The 13,853-nt window shown below is 35.2% G+C and overlaps 1 long non-coding RNA gene across 2 annotated transcripts; it reads left to right on the forward strand.

Annotated features, from left to right (window-relative positions):
• The first annotated feature begins 8,438 nt into the window (after positions 1-8,438).
• Positions 8,439-12,972, forward strand: LOC113783596. 2 transcript variants are annotated; one of them, XR_003469926.1, is made up of 8 exons: positions 8,439-8,528; positions 8,634-8,896; positions 10,088-10,166; positions 10,347-10,809; positions 10,975-11,417; positions 12,123-12,355; positions 12,450-12,571; positions 12,699-12,972. It is a non-coding gene; the product is annotated as an uncharacterized LOC113783596 (long non-coding RNA). The 2 variants fall into 2 exon arrangements; XR_003469925.1 differs by having other exon boundaries at positions 12,450-12,972.
• Positions 12,973-13,853: the final 881 nt, after the last annotated feature.

Genomic DNA, 13,853 nt, shown 5'->3' on the forward strand with positions numbered 1-13,853 from the left:
ATCTTGATATGCTTACTTGTGGTGTTTGAATTGGGTTGATTTGAGGAAAAACATGAAGCCTTATATGGCTAGAAAAATGAGTAAAAACAAAAGGATATGCTACCCAAATTTTTCTTCCGTAGGATAAGCAAGCGAAATGGGAACTTGAGCCGTGATTCGTGGTTGAATTGAACTTGAATTGGTTAGAGTATTCAAGTTTCCTTTGGTAGAGGTACATAAGCTAAATTTTTGCCAAAACTCGTACCCTTTAAAAAGTAAAAGTAGCGACCACTATAAATACGTTTTCCTCGTCTTTTAGACCAAGTTGTGAACTTAAAAGTTTTAATCGCTTCCTTATCAAAACCAAAAGAGCGAGCATGAGTTTTCTAGGGTGTGATAAGTAAAATGAATACTACTTAAATGAGTTTCATTTACTCGACTTTTTTTAAATGAAACTCCTATATTTTGAACCCAAATTGGTTTTAAACCGTTAAATGATATTTTATCACAGATTTGAACTCTAACCAGGGAGTTGCACCTGAACGTGGTTTTGAAAAGCCATAAGTCACTGGTGAGTACTTCCAAGTGCATGATTGAACTTGATACTTGATTTAAATGCTTTACCAACGTGATCAGATAATATTTGATTGGTTTGATCGGGCAAGGGTGTACTTTATCGCACTTGCCCTAATGTCACTTATTACTGTGCATTGATTTCAATTGACTTGATATACATGTGTATGACTTGAGTACTATATGGAATTCCAGAAACCCTGTGGCTAGTTACTCGAGTCGAATCGATAAGGCTTGGTCGATTAGATAACAAACCCTGGGTCTCTAGTTTTGTCGAGTGGAGTGTTATCTCCTCGACTAATTGGTATGTTCGAGTATTACCACCAGTGTTTATCTTGGAGTTCGGGCCCGGTAGGGGGTTTGAATGGTGGACGGAGATTGGAGTTAAGTGGTATACTATTAGACTGGTTACTCTATTTGAAAGTTGACGGAGTGTCAACTATTACTTGGTAAAGTTATGGCAGAGCTAGTTTGCAAAAACAACTGTATCCTTTTACTTGGAAATGTTGAATATTGAATAATTGGCTATACAAAGTGTTATTGCTTATTTTCTTAACTTCTTATACTCGCTACTTTGATATCCGCACTTTTAAATAGTGGTCAACATGCTACTTGGGTCTACATAATGTTTTGGAACCCCATTGAATTTTAACTCACTCTATTAGTTTTGTTTTCCTTACAGGGGGTACGAGAGAGGACATGAGGCTGGCACAAGCTAGCTTTGTCTAGTTTTTGAATTTTTCCGATTGTACTCACGCTAGTGCTCTATTAGGGTTGAATGTATCTGAAATTTTAACTATTTTGAGATATTTGGGATTGTATGAGCCTTGGAGCTTAACTTAAGCATCAATGTACATTCTAAACTTGGGAATTGTTATTTCATTCATTTTCAATAGTTGTAAATTGTTTCTTTGCAAGTAAGTGAGCGAGTCCTGGCGAAAGTTGGGCAAGCGGTCTGCTAAACCCTGGGATACGCCCTAGGGGGAAGTGAGGTCGTCACACGATTCAGTCGTTTTCATTGTCGAAAAGTTGAAACACAGAAGTACATTTTCATGGTTGAAAGCTAAAAAAGAGTTCTGACCAATTAAGGGTATTTTGGTCATTTATCTGTCCACAAAGCTCTAAATTGGATGATTCTTGAGGCATTGAAAAGATAACTCAAAGAAATATAACTTTCATGTTTTATACAAGAGCTAGTTCAGCTTCCATCATTAAGAAAATATCAGTTGAAATTGGACAAAAAACAGAGCAAGAAAGAAATCTTGCCCAGAATGAGCAAACCTGCAAAAAGAGTAAAATGGGGGAGAGGAGTCAAAACGCAGGCATAGGCCACATTTTCTACCCACGTTTTCATGGATTTCGGCTGCAACTTGCTCTACAACTTGTGCTCTATTCACACAACCTTTTTGACAACTTTTTCTGCAAAGATTCCGACTGGAAATGATCAGATGAGCATGAAAATTTTGAGAAGCAATCTTTATGAGTTTCAGAAGTAAAAAATGACAACTAGAAACAACTCATTTGGCTTTTAAATTCCTCTATAAATATAGATCTTGGAGAATATTTTAAAAACTTTGGAAGGTTAGAGAAACTCACCAAAAATGTAGTCTTCACTAGAATTTTCTTAGTTCATTAGTTAGAGTGGATTAGTATAGTTAGTGTAGTTTATCCTTCTTGTAGTTATAGTTAGATTTGAATGAAAATTAAGGAGCAAGATGGAGAGGTTGATCTCATGTAACAAGGGTGATATCTCTTCTACTACTTTCTCTCTTGTATTTGATTTCATGTTTAGCTATAATACAAATTTAAATTTGTGTTTTTATCATATTTAGTTCAAGTTTATGTCTAGAGTTATGGATAAACTTTCTATATTTTGTTAGTGATATTTACTTGGTTATTTGATGATGTTATTTTGAGCAAGTTATTTATCACTTTTGCTTATCTAATCATGACTAATCGGCCATTAATTGTGATAATCTTAAGGTATTAAGTTTGCAATGAAAATTAAAATTTAACACTAGTTCAAGGAAGTGATACACCTAGGGAGTATACTCACAAGACTAGAGGTGTACCATTGTGGTTTAGTGACTTGTTTCATGTAATTTCATAGAAGAAATGAGTTTGTAGGTATGGTTTAGCTACAAGTATAGTTGATTCACTACAAGAGTAGGTTTCACATACATTAGAAAATTACGTCATAATTAACCAAGATAATAGCATTCACTTAACCAATAATGTCTCTAGTAAGAATAGTAAGAAATTCCATACCTCTAAGAGATTTCTATTATATTTTTGTTACTTTTATAGTGAAGATTTAATTTCTTGTACTTGTGATAATCTAAATAATAAAGGAGTTCGAAAAACATCGGTAATTGACAATCTTTCCCGTGGGTTCGACCCTTAATACCACATACTCAATTATGACTCGTATACTTGCAAAAAATCGCATGTAGGGTATTCAGAATTTTATAAATGTAAAATTTGACTGTGGAATGAGCTAATTGTTATATGTATACCCCACGTTCGTCAAGTTTTTGGTGCCGTTATTGGGGAAGATTTGCTCAATATCGGTAGTAAGAACAACTTTATTAGTTTGGATATTTTTACTTATTTTTCTTGTTTTTCTTGTTTTTCTTGTGTCTAGTATCTTGTTTGTTATGTTTAGTGTCCAGTTGAGTCTTTATTTGTATGTTTCATATGTGTCGAGTCATCTATTCTTCTTCACTAAACGTGTTTTTAAATTACTTTGAAAACATGTTTAGAAACTCAAGGAGAGTGGTAAACATGGAGGAACAATGCATGAGAATGGAAGATCGGCAATGGATAGTTACCAAGTGCAAAGTTCAATGAATAGAGGTAAGCAAGAAATTACCGAAGGTATGACGTTTGAAAATGATTTAAGGAGTTTAAAGACTAAACTTAATGTTATAACGTTAAAAGTTCAATTGGACCCCATTATGCATCAGATTGAGCAAAAGAGAAATGTTAATGTTTTTAATTCTTATCATATGATTTATGACTTGTGTGGAAATTATCATGCTACTCATACATATAGGCAAGCACAAAATACGAATTATTATGATGATTTTGGACATTTTAATCCTTGTTTTGATCAATATGGTCCTAATCGGGAGAATTCCTATGCTTATGGTTGGGATAATCAATGTGCATATAGTGACTCTCCATGTTTTTATGATTACCAAACTGAATGTGTCCAATATGAATCAAAATCATCTTGAAAATTGGCAATAGAAATATTAGCTAATGCATCTTTACCTTGGGAACTAGAAAGTGAACCATTAGCTAATGATTCTAAACCATCTTGGGAGCAAATTATAGAAAATTCTTCTAATATATTTGATTTAACTATGGAAAAGTTAGCCAATGTGACTTTTGACCATTTTGATAGAGTTGAGAAAAGATTAGATGAATTAACTTCTCACTTTAGTAGAATACAAGACCAACTGCATGAGTTGTGTGAAATTATTTCTTCTAAAGATATGCACTATGACCCTAGCATAAATGGTGAGCATGTTGCAAGTGAAAATGGATTGCATTTTGATGAAAATGATGAATCTAAATTATGTTTCAATGAAAAAATATCTATTTCACATGATAGTACCTTTGGAACTAATCTTGAACCTCAATAGGTGAGCCTTAATGACTCATTTTTCACCCCTCTTGAGGAATGTATTGAGAATATAGGTTTTAAAGGTATTATTTCCCAAGAAAGCCATGCGAACGTTCCTTTGGTGAGTACTCAAGTGGTGCATTTTCAAAGTAATATCTTTGAATCACTTGATATAGGTAAACTTCTTCCATTTCTCTTATCATTTGATTATGTTATTTTTGCTATCAAGCCACTTTTTAATGATCTACCATGTCCTCTAATGGTGGATTATTCATTGACAAAACTTTTTAAGAAATGAGGTTATATAGTCGAGCCAACGACTATAAACAAAAACACTTGTTGGAAGGCAACCCAATGTTTTTGTAATTTATATTAATTTAGTGTGATTTTATGTTTAAATTATGTGTTTAAGTTGTTTCGTTATTTTCATTTGTAGGATTGGGAAATAGAAACAAAGATGGCCAAATGAGGTGAAAGAGATGAAGTTTGATCAATGATCTTAACACCTCAAATTAAGTAATTGTAGTTTTTGATGTGTTAAAGAGGGTTAGAATGCACATTTAGATCATTTTACATGTGCGTGAATTGTTTATTTTGACAAAGAAATGATTTAGGATGTGTTTTGGAAAATTTGGGTCAAGTGCACGATTTTTAGAAAATTGCAAAAATTTTTGCACAAAAAGTGCAGAGAATAAAATGCACCCAATAAAATGCGGGCTATCCTCGCATTTTAGGTCACGTTTTATTGAATTTTCAAGAAAATTTGAAGAAAATGCAGGCAAAAACGCGACCTTACCCGCGTTTTGCCCCACATTTTTAGCCTAGCTCAAAAATCGAAAACATAGGCTATGAAACGCGACCTATGCCGCGTTTTCTGTCCTCGCGTTTTTTATTCTACAACTCCCCAAGAGAAAATGCGACCCAAAAATGCACCCCCTCCCTGTGTTTTCCTCTTTCTCTTTTAAAACACAGAAAATGTAGGGCATTTTCTTCTTGTTCTTCCTACCCCTCACTCACGTTTTCTTCACTTCACACACACATATTCACAAATTCTCTCTTTTACTCCATGTCCTTGCAAGAAAACATCAACCCAACAGCATTTAAGCCTCACAAACCCTTTTTAACCGATTAAAATCCAACAAAAACACCTCAAAAATTGATTTTAAGAATATTGAAGGCTAGGGTTTCTTAACTTTTATCCAAACAATTAGGGGTCAATTAGAGGGTATTTCGTAGGTCTTTTTGCATCATTAGCATCACCAAACATTGTGACAACCCTATCTCCCCCTAAGGCGAACCAAAGGGTTCAGCGGACCGCCTGCCCAACTCTCGTCATGACTCACTCATTCACTTCAATCAACTCTCAAGATTAACCATTCAAACCTCCAAAATAACATTTAAGTTCTACAATTCAACCAAAATTCAAACTTCTTTACAATCCAAAAGCCAAATGTAAGATATAACACCCAATGTCAAAAGACATTCTATCTACCAAAAGTATAAGTATAAGAGGGTTATACATACTAGTTCACACTTAATTGGTCCGACCTCCACTCCTGTAAGGGAAATAAAAACTAAAAGAATGAACTAAAAACCCAGTGAGGTTCCAAAATAAGCAGTCAAGTAGGTAAAACACGATAATATTACATTTAACACTTCACACATTTTGCAAAGTAATAAACAGTCATTCAAGATGCAAACATTGGAAGGATACGTGCTCACTTGGAGCCATTCATTCAGTCATTCAGTCACCAACCATTTCTCTTTTATTCCTCCAACATGTGAAAACATTTGAAAATAAAACTCCAACAGTGATCATTTCATTCAGACAGTCATTTCATTCATTGCATTTCATTCACTGGCCAGTTCTCCACTAAATTTCGTGGTCATACTCGAGTATAGTTTGGAACATATGGTCCTTAAATTTTGTTATTGGGATAATTTGGTTTCTCTACTTTAGTTTGGGATAATATTGTCCTTAAATTTTATTATTGCTCCAATTTGCTTCTCTTACTTATTATTGAGCAAATAAAGAGGAGCAAAATTGTAAATTCATATTTTTGACCAACAGGCCAAAAAAAAAGCCCCAAAACATACAGGAGCATTGATGGAGGAACGAACTTATAATAGAAAAAATTGTCTAATAGCTAGTTTGGGAGTTTAGGAAAGAAAAGAAAAGAACAGAAACCTTGAGTTAGAAAAGAAAAGAAAAGATTATAATATCTTTTCATGTTATTTGGGAGTTCTGGAGAAGAAAGGAGATGAAATAACTTTCCTTTGTTTGGAAGTGGAGAAAAGTGAAAAGACAAGATTCAATTTTACATAAAAATCCTTAAATCTTAAGATATCATGAGAATTTTATTAGGTTATATAGTTATATTTTAATCTTTTAAGGGTAAAAATGGCATATGATATAATTCATTTAACTCACTCCACTTTCTCACGTTTTCCGTCCGTTTTGGGCAGAAAGTTTTTCTGACGTGGAAGGGAGTTGACATCCGTCCGTTTCTTTTCAATTCTTTCCTATCCAAAGTCCCAAATGTGAGAAAGATTCAACTTTCCTTTGCAATCTTTTCTTTTCTCACCAAATCTGCTCTTCCAAACTAGCTATAAGTCAACTCTAATAATAAATTTGATAATTCTTCCTCCTCCTTCCAGTTCTTTCTCATTTTCTTCCTCTTCTTTCTTCCAATCAAAGAGGATTTTTGGAGGACAACAGTCAAGTGGCTGCTGAGGATATTGGGAACTATTCTTTGTTTACTATTTGAGGTAATCCCTTTCATGTTTAAGTTGTTATAGCTTTATTTGATGAAAGTTTGATGGATAAAGTGAGTTTTGTGGTTAGATCATTATTTGGGTTTCAAGTATATTGCTTAGTACAGGGTCAGGTTTGTGAGATTAAGGTGTGATTGTGGATCTAAGCATTAGTTGGTTCCCTGAGTGTGCGGCTACTAGAAACATTCTAAAATTTTGAATTGGTTTGTGTAGTTGGCCTTCTTGCATGTTGGTTTTCAGTTTTTGTTATTTGAAAACTTGGTTGGAAATGGAAATTAAGGTTGGATGGTTTGGGATTGGAATAATCTCGTGTATCTTGGTATTGAACTTGTAATTAAGGATTAGACACGGCAGACAGAATGGATTCTAGACAATTCACATATAAGAAGAACGATTTCAGTAATTTTGCGATAACATTCAGCTATGTACAATCTTAAAAGACTGGTCATAACATGGTGTAGAAATGTCAGGATTGAGTGATTTTGGTTGCGTTCCAAACTAGATTCACATAGCTTTCCAACTGTATAAGATTAAGATTTTGATTCATTCCCTATTGATACCAAAAAATTTGGGAAGTTGACTGAAATTTCGGTTATGCCCAGTACATTACTTGAAATGTCCTGACTCTTGAGAGAAAATAGGCCAGTTTGCGTTTTGTGTCACAGAATGTTGTCTTCTAGGGACTATTAGTGTTAGGAATCTAATTTTCAACGGTACTAATTTTGTAGTTTTTGGACGAATATAGCTTAAGTTATGTTTGTTTAACTAAGCACTGCTAAAGCAGGAAATCATATGTAACAACGCTGCTTTGAACTAGGTTCTCATCTTATAGGTGCGGGAAGTATATTTTCTATGCTTCTCGAATTAAGTAATTTGGGATTGTTTATGGGTGGGGAGGACATGTTCTACAAGGATTACTTGAGTTAAACTAGGTATTTATTTGTTTGGTTGATGTAAGTGGTTTTGGTACTCTCTACATTCCAACTCTAATTCTATGAATGAAAATGGTTTCAACTGCTTATGTTAATATAAAATTCGTTGCGGGTAAGAATGCATGTATTGCTTTTGACATACGAAAAATTATGATAAATATGAATATGATTTGTTTCTAGATTGAATGCAATGTATGTTCTGCACTATAAGCTGATGGTTTCTTGGTTACTGTCTTGGAACTAGTTCCATCACGTCTATCTGTCTGGCCTACATAGCGGGACAAATAGCTAGGAACATCTGTTTGGCCTACCTGACGGGACAAATGGTCAGGACTTAATGTCCAATTATTGATGGAGACCAAAACTTCATGAGCTTATTGTGATTAACTGTTAATTATTGAATTGGTGTGATTATGTACTCTGATGTTAAATGTGTTTTACAATTTATTATGATATTAGTTTATTCATGCCAGTAAACAAGTACCTGAGCTACTCATTGGGCAATTGATTTGCTCACTCCATTTGTTAATATCTTCAGAGGAGGTTGCATTTTATGAGGAGGTGTATGATCAAGTTTTTGAGGGCTTCTAGAGAAGACTAAAGCCTTGTTTAGATCAACCTTTCTGCAAAAGACTAATGTTAGCCCAACCTCTGTAAATGTCTGAAAGCTGGATTGGTTTTTTTCTGTTACTATATTGTTCTTTTGACTTCTTTTCTGAAGTAAATATGTTATCATTCATCAGGGACATCTTTAATCTTGCTCCATCACATAGAATCTTCTTTGTCAATAATAATGGAAAGGCATGCAAATGAAGACTCCAAGCAAGATGTAGCTCAAAGTGCAAAAACCATAAAAGTTGAATGTGCTGAAGACATTGGTACCAAATTCCTTGATTGTCCATACCAGCAGAAAAACATATTCTCAAATGAGCACTCAAATGTCGACAAACCTTGTCGATTTTCTGAGTTTGTGGGGTCTGCAGGTGAATCTGCTATTTTTGATGAGGTACATTACGCTCTTTCCATTTACATTATTCCTAGTTTCAGAACTGGTTTCCTTATTCTGACATTTTTGTGATTTGGTGTGAACTACTGGTGTTGTAGTTTTAATCAGTTGATGGACCCTAAGTCTACTATTAAGCCATGAAGAGTGAAAATTTTGCAAGAAGTTGCACTTGTTTCTGAAGTGTTTTTACTTCTCATTACACTCCCTTCCAGTGATATACATTTATAGAACATTAATTAAACATGGCAGAAAGGGTATTTTCTGGAAGGAAAGGAAAGCTAAGTGCCTTTGGATTTTGCTTTCCTGTCATGTATCCTGTGACAGAGATAATTATGCCTACTATATTAGATTGACGTAAAATTACATATAAAGTGATTAAACTTATTTGACATAAGTTTGGAAATCTGGTAAATTGCTCCACAAGATTAATAAGGCTTTCTTTCATGAGGGAACCATATTATTGGTAATGTCCCTGTGTGATTAATTTGAAAGATCAAGTTATATGTTCATTAACTGTTTCTAGTGTATATTAAATAGCAGAGAATGTGTCAATAAAGTCTGTGCTTCAGTAACTTGGATGCTGGATTTTGAATAGGATACTCAAACCTGTCGTTATCAAAATTTAAACCTTTGTTTGTGCAACCCTTAATTCCGTGCTATATATTTTCAATAAAGAACACTCCTATTGATATGAAACATTTTGCTTTCAAAATAAAAATGACTGGCATTTTGCCCCTTCTGTCCAATGCTGAATTGAGAACCTACATCATTTTCATAATATTTTTCTGCTTTCAAACTATCATATGACAGCTTTTCTTACAAAATCCATTATTTTTCAACAATCTTTTCTTGATCTTGGTGGAGTCATTAAAAATTTGACCCCAAAGCACCATAAAAGATTAAAAAAGAGGAAGAAGAGACAGAAGACAGAATATCTGTGACAATATTCATAAGAAAGCAGAGAGGAGCACAGAACCAAATTACTTGGTCAGACGTCTCCATATTAGTGTGACTCATGTTTTTTGAGTGTGAGGAACTCTCCATAGATAAAGAGAAGTGGTCTGGGACTATGGGCCTCTCTTGACCTTCATTCTGATTTGAGTTATTCTTCGTGATAGCATCTTCAAGTTTGTTTTGTGCCTTAATGCTGGAATAATTGGATGTTTGCTGCTCTGTGGTTTTTGGTAAAAGTCCGTTACATCTGCGGGGATGCTAGTCAAAAGGACCTTCTTGCTGTTTGTAGCAAGTGCAATGATGGTGCAGAGCACATGTAAGTCATTTAATTTTCTAGCATACTCTTTGGGTGTATATGCTTATTTATATTTGTTAGACAAATGTTTATTATTTTCTTCTGGCACATTTAGGTTGTTTTCTCCTGGTTGGAATAGGATTTAAGTCTTTTATATGTTTACTTATGGACAAATTTGAGATCTCTTGTTTCACTGAACAGTTACTGCATGTGTACAAGGCTGGACAAAGTTCCTGATAACAGCTGGATATGTGAAGAAATGCATGCTTTCGGAAGTTAATGAGAAGATGAACAAATCAAGTTTGAGAAGCTTGTGGCATGTCGAAACTACATATCTTCATATCAGACATATGAAGGTGGTGAAATGTCAAAGGGTTCTGATGTTAAGGTATATAATAAAGGATTGGATTTTGAGAAAAGCAGAGGAGACAATGTAGGTTCTCTACCATCCGGTGAGAAAACTTCACGCACTGTAGCTTCTGCATTAGTAACAAAAAAACAGCACTTGGTGGAAAATCTGAGTCATCTTTTATAGCTAGAGAAAGCCAAGCTCATCAGGCTCAGAATTTCGGAATAAAGCCAGGTCACGAATAGTGTGCAGCCAATGATTTCTCTTCTAGAACTAGAAGCATCCAGGAGAAAGCACCCTTACCTACTGTATCAGGTCAGAAGCTGCCAAAATCATGTGGGGCAACTGGTACTTTTTTTTGCACACACAAAATGCTTAGATTTTCTGTCCTGTTCTGGAGGGAAATGTTATGATACTGCTCTTATGAAATCTTGCTTCTGATATATGGCATTCATGAGTTGTATTTCTTTGATTCCACAGGTAATCTAATTAAGTCATTCAACGATTCAGATAAAAGACCAAAAGTCCTGCGGTTAGATGAGCTTCCAGGAAGCCAGTTTTCCAGTGAAGCTAGCAACAAGAAAAAGGGTTTTGCTCTCAGAAAAATGGGAATTCTGTGTCATTTAATGATGCAAGTTTTGGCCGCTCAAGTACATTTGGTCAAAAATGTAAGAGGATTCCTCCAAAGGTACCTGAAGATCGTGATAAGAAGAGATTGAGGTACATGAGAGAAGATAATTCAACTGAAACGACATCTACCTCTGACTTTAAGAGGCCTCAAGTTTGCTCACCAATAGATGGTTTGCGTGTTTCTACATCATCAAATGATAAGAAGTTTGGGTCTCATCGTGAAATGATATTGCCAGAGGCTTGTGGAAGCAAGTAGCGTGATGCCAGAGCTGTTCAGATTCCATGAGACTCAGGTAATTCATGGATTTTGGACTTCAACTAGCTTTTGATTACTTCATACTTCCTACGAGTGTTAATAACTCCTTCGCCATTCCCATCCCCTACACGAGCTTTATATTCTATTAGTCTTAGCCATTCCCATCAAATGTGAGGCAAAAAACCTGTGCTTGTCTATAACTAATGTAGATCAGGACGAATTATTTTCCACTGGGCCTGATGCTTCTCAAGAGATTAAGCATAAAAGTGAAACTTCTTCTTATTTTTTATTGAAGTCTACTATGCTTGTTAGACGTTCTAATGCAATTGAAGAAGATAAACTGACTATAGAATGGAGATCTTGCAATGAAGCTGTGAAAGCCACATCTAGTTTCACCTCTATCACTAATCTCATATCAAATGGCAATGGGAGTGAATGTTGTGCTGGAAGTGAACGTTTGACTTATGCTCCAAAGTGTCAGCTGATAGAGGGTTCTTCGTTTTCAGTTCTTGATGTGGCAATGGTGAAAGATGTGAATGGAAATAGCCTGATAGATCTTGTTTCATTTCGCAGTCAGCTTGATGCGTATAGAACATTAGCTGTTCCCCTTATTGATTACCTATGGAAGCATGTTTCCTTCGTTTGCTGTATTGTTTTGCAGTTACTAAAAACACACGGCACTTCTTGCTGTATGCTATGAAGTTTAAGATGTTTGATGTGCTTATTCTAAAAATTCTTGCAGAGGTGAATTTGAATTTCAGAGTTCTGAGAGGCTACCCAGGGTATCATATAGGATTCAAGCACGCTTGTATACTCAGGCATCACCCAGAGTTCCTAAAGCAGTTAAGAAATTCTCTGACAAACTTCTTTTGGAGGAGGTGTCTTGCTCAAATGCATGACCTACTCAGTTCCAGAAATATTGTCCCCTAGATGATAGCATTGGGCTTTACTTTTTCTCGCAGAAGACATTAGCGAGTACGCTTCCTCTTTCCGTATTTGCTTTACATTGGAAATGTGATCATTTTCGGTGTAAGTTATGCTGAATTCTTAATTTTACTTTCTGATGCAGCTATGGAAATTAGGAGACCTTATTGAAGTGTTTGGTTGATTATGACCTGACTCTTAGAGAAAACCATCGGGGGATTGAACTTCTTATATTCTTATCCCACCTGGTTCCGAAGAGCTCCCAGTGTATGAAGTGGATCTTTACTGGTTTATTTTATTTCTTGAGATTGGATTTGACATAGTCACTGAACTGTCATTGCTTTGTTTTTATATCTTGAGATTGGCTTTGACATGTCCACATCCATATGAACAGCTCATTTACAGCTGGAGAGGAGCATGTAAGACACTTGGTTGACACCCAGATCTCTCAGCTAAAGTTGTAATGTCTTATAGCATATATGTTCCCATCTGAGATCTTGTGTATAGTTGTCTTCAGATAAGGCCCTTAAGTTGTTTTGACAAATAATGGATTCTATTGATTCACAGTTCTTTCCAATGGATAGGAACTTCCTAAGTCCAAAATATGGTTGTCTGGTCTGGAATCATTTTTTGATTGGGAAATGGAGAAGAAATCATAGTATGGTCAAGGACACCAACGTTTGCTGGGATATTTGGACATGCATTCATCTCTATGGTAATATTTGTTCTGTGTATTATGCATTTGGTTTTGACAAAACTTACAAACTTCACTGGTTTTTTAATTTTCTGTGTGTGTGTAAGAGACAGAGTGTGCATGAATGTTTATAGGGGCGCTCTACGTGTGGTTGTAGACATACATGAGCCTGATACAAATATTTATGTCAATCGAAAGATACATCTTGTGTTTGTCTGTTTTATGTACTATTTTTGCTTCTCTTCCAGTAAATAGATTTCTTGCATCATTAAGCTACAGTTTGATTTCAGTTCTCATATAAGTTGTTCTCAAGTATTTGAACATCTTCATTTGAAACCATTCAGAGTTGCAAACAAATGCATTTATCAGTTAATCAGTAGTTGACCTTTTAAGAGTAATTGGTCTTTCTATTTTGAACTCATTTTGAGAGTGGTAGAGCGACGAGGAAAATGAAGCACGGGGACTGTAAAAATGAAGCCTTCGTTGTAAGAGTAGGAAGTAGACCTTTTAGCCACTGTTTTCATATTTGCGGATTCTGGAGATTAAGATGATGCATTTGCATGTAATAATGGTGGGACCACTTTCTCTGCAAATGAGTGACATCCTTGGTTTTGTTGCCTGGGATCTTTAGCAAAATGAGAAGCTATAAAGCTTTTTTGTCCTTATGTAGGAAACGGTTTCCATTGTGAAGTCCAGTGTCAAATCTGGTCTTATTGAGTGAAGATCATGAAGTAAATGAGAGCCACCAGAGTAGCTGGATGATGCCATTTTTGTCCTGTTTGAGAAGAGGTTATATTGATTGATTTTTTATGGTTGAGGCTGCAAGCTATCAAGAACTCTAGAAAAGTTGGAGGA

This window comes from Coffea eugenioides, chromosome 9 (genome assembly GCF_003713205.1).
Source record: "Coffea eugenioides isolate CCC68of chromosome 9, Ceug_1.0, whole genome shotgun sequence".
NCBI classification, from domain to species: domain Eukaryota; kingdom Viridiplantae; phylum Streptophyta; class Magnoliopsida; order Gentianales; family Rubiaceae; genus Coffea; species Coffea eugenioides.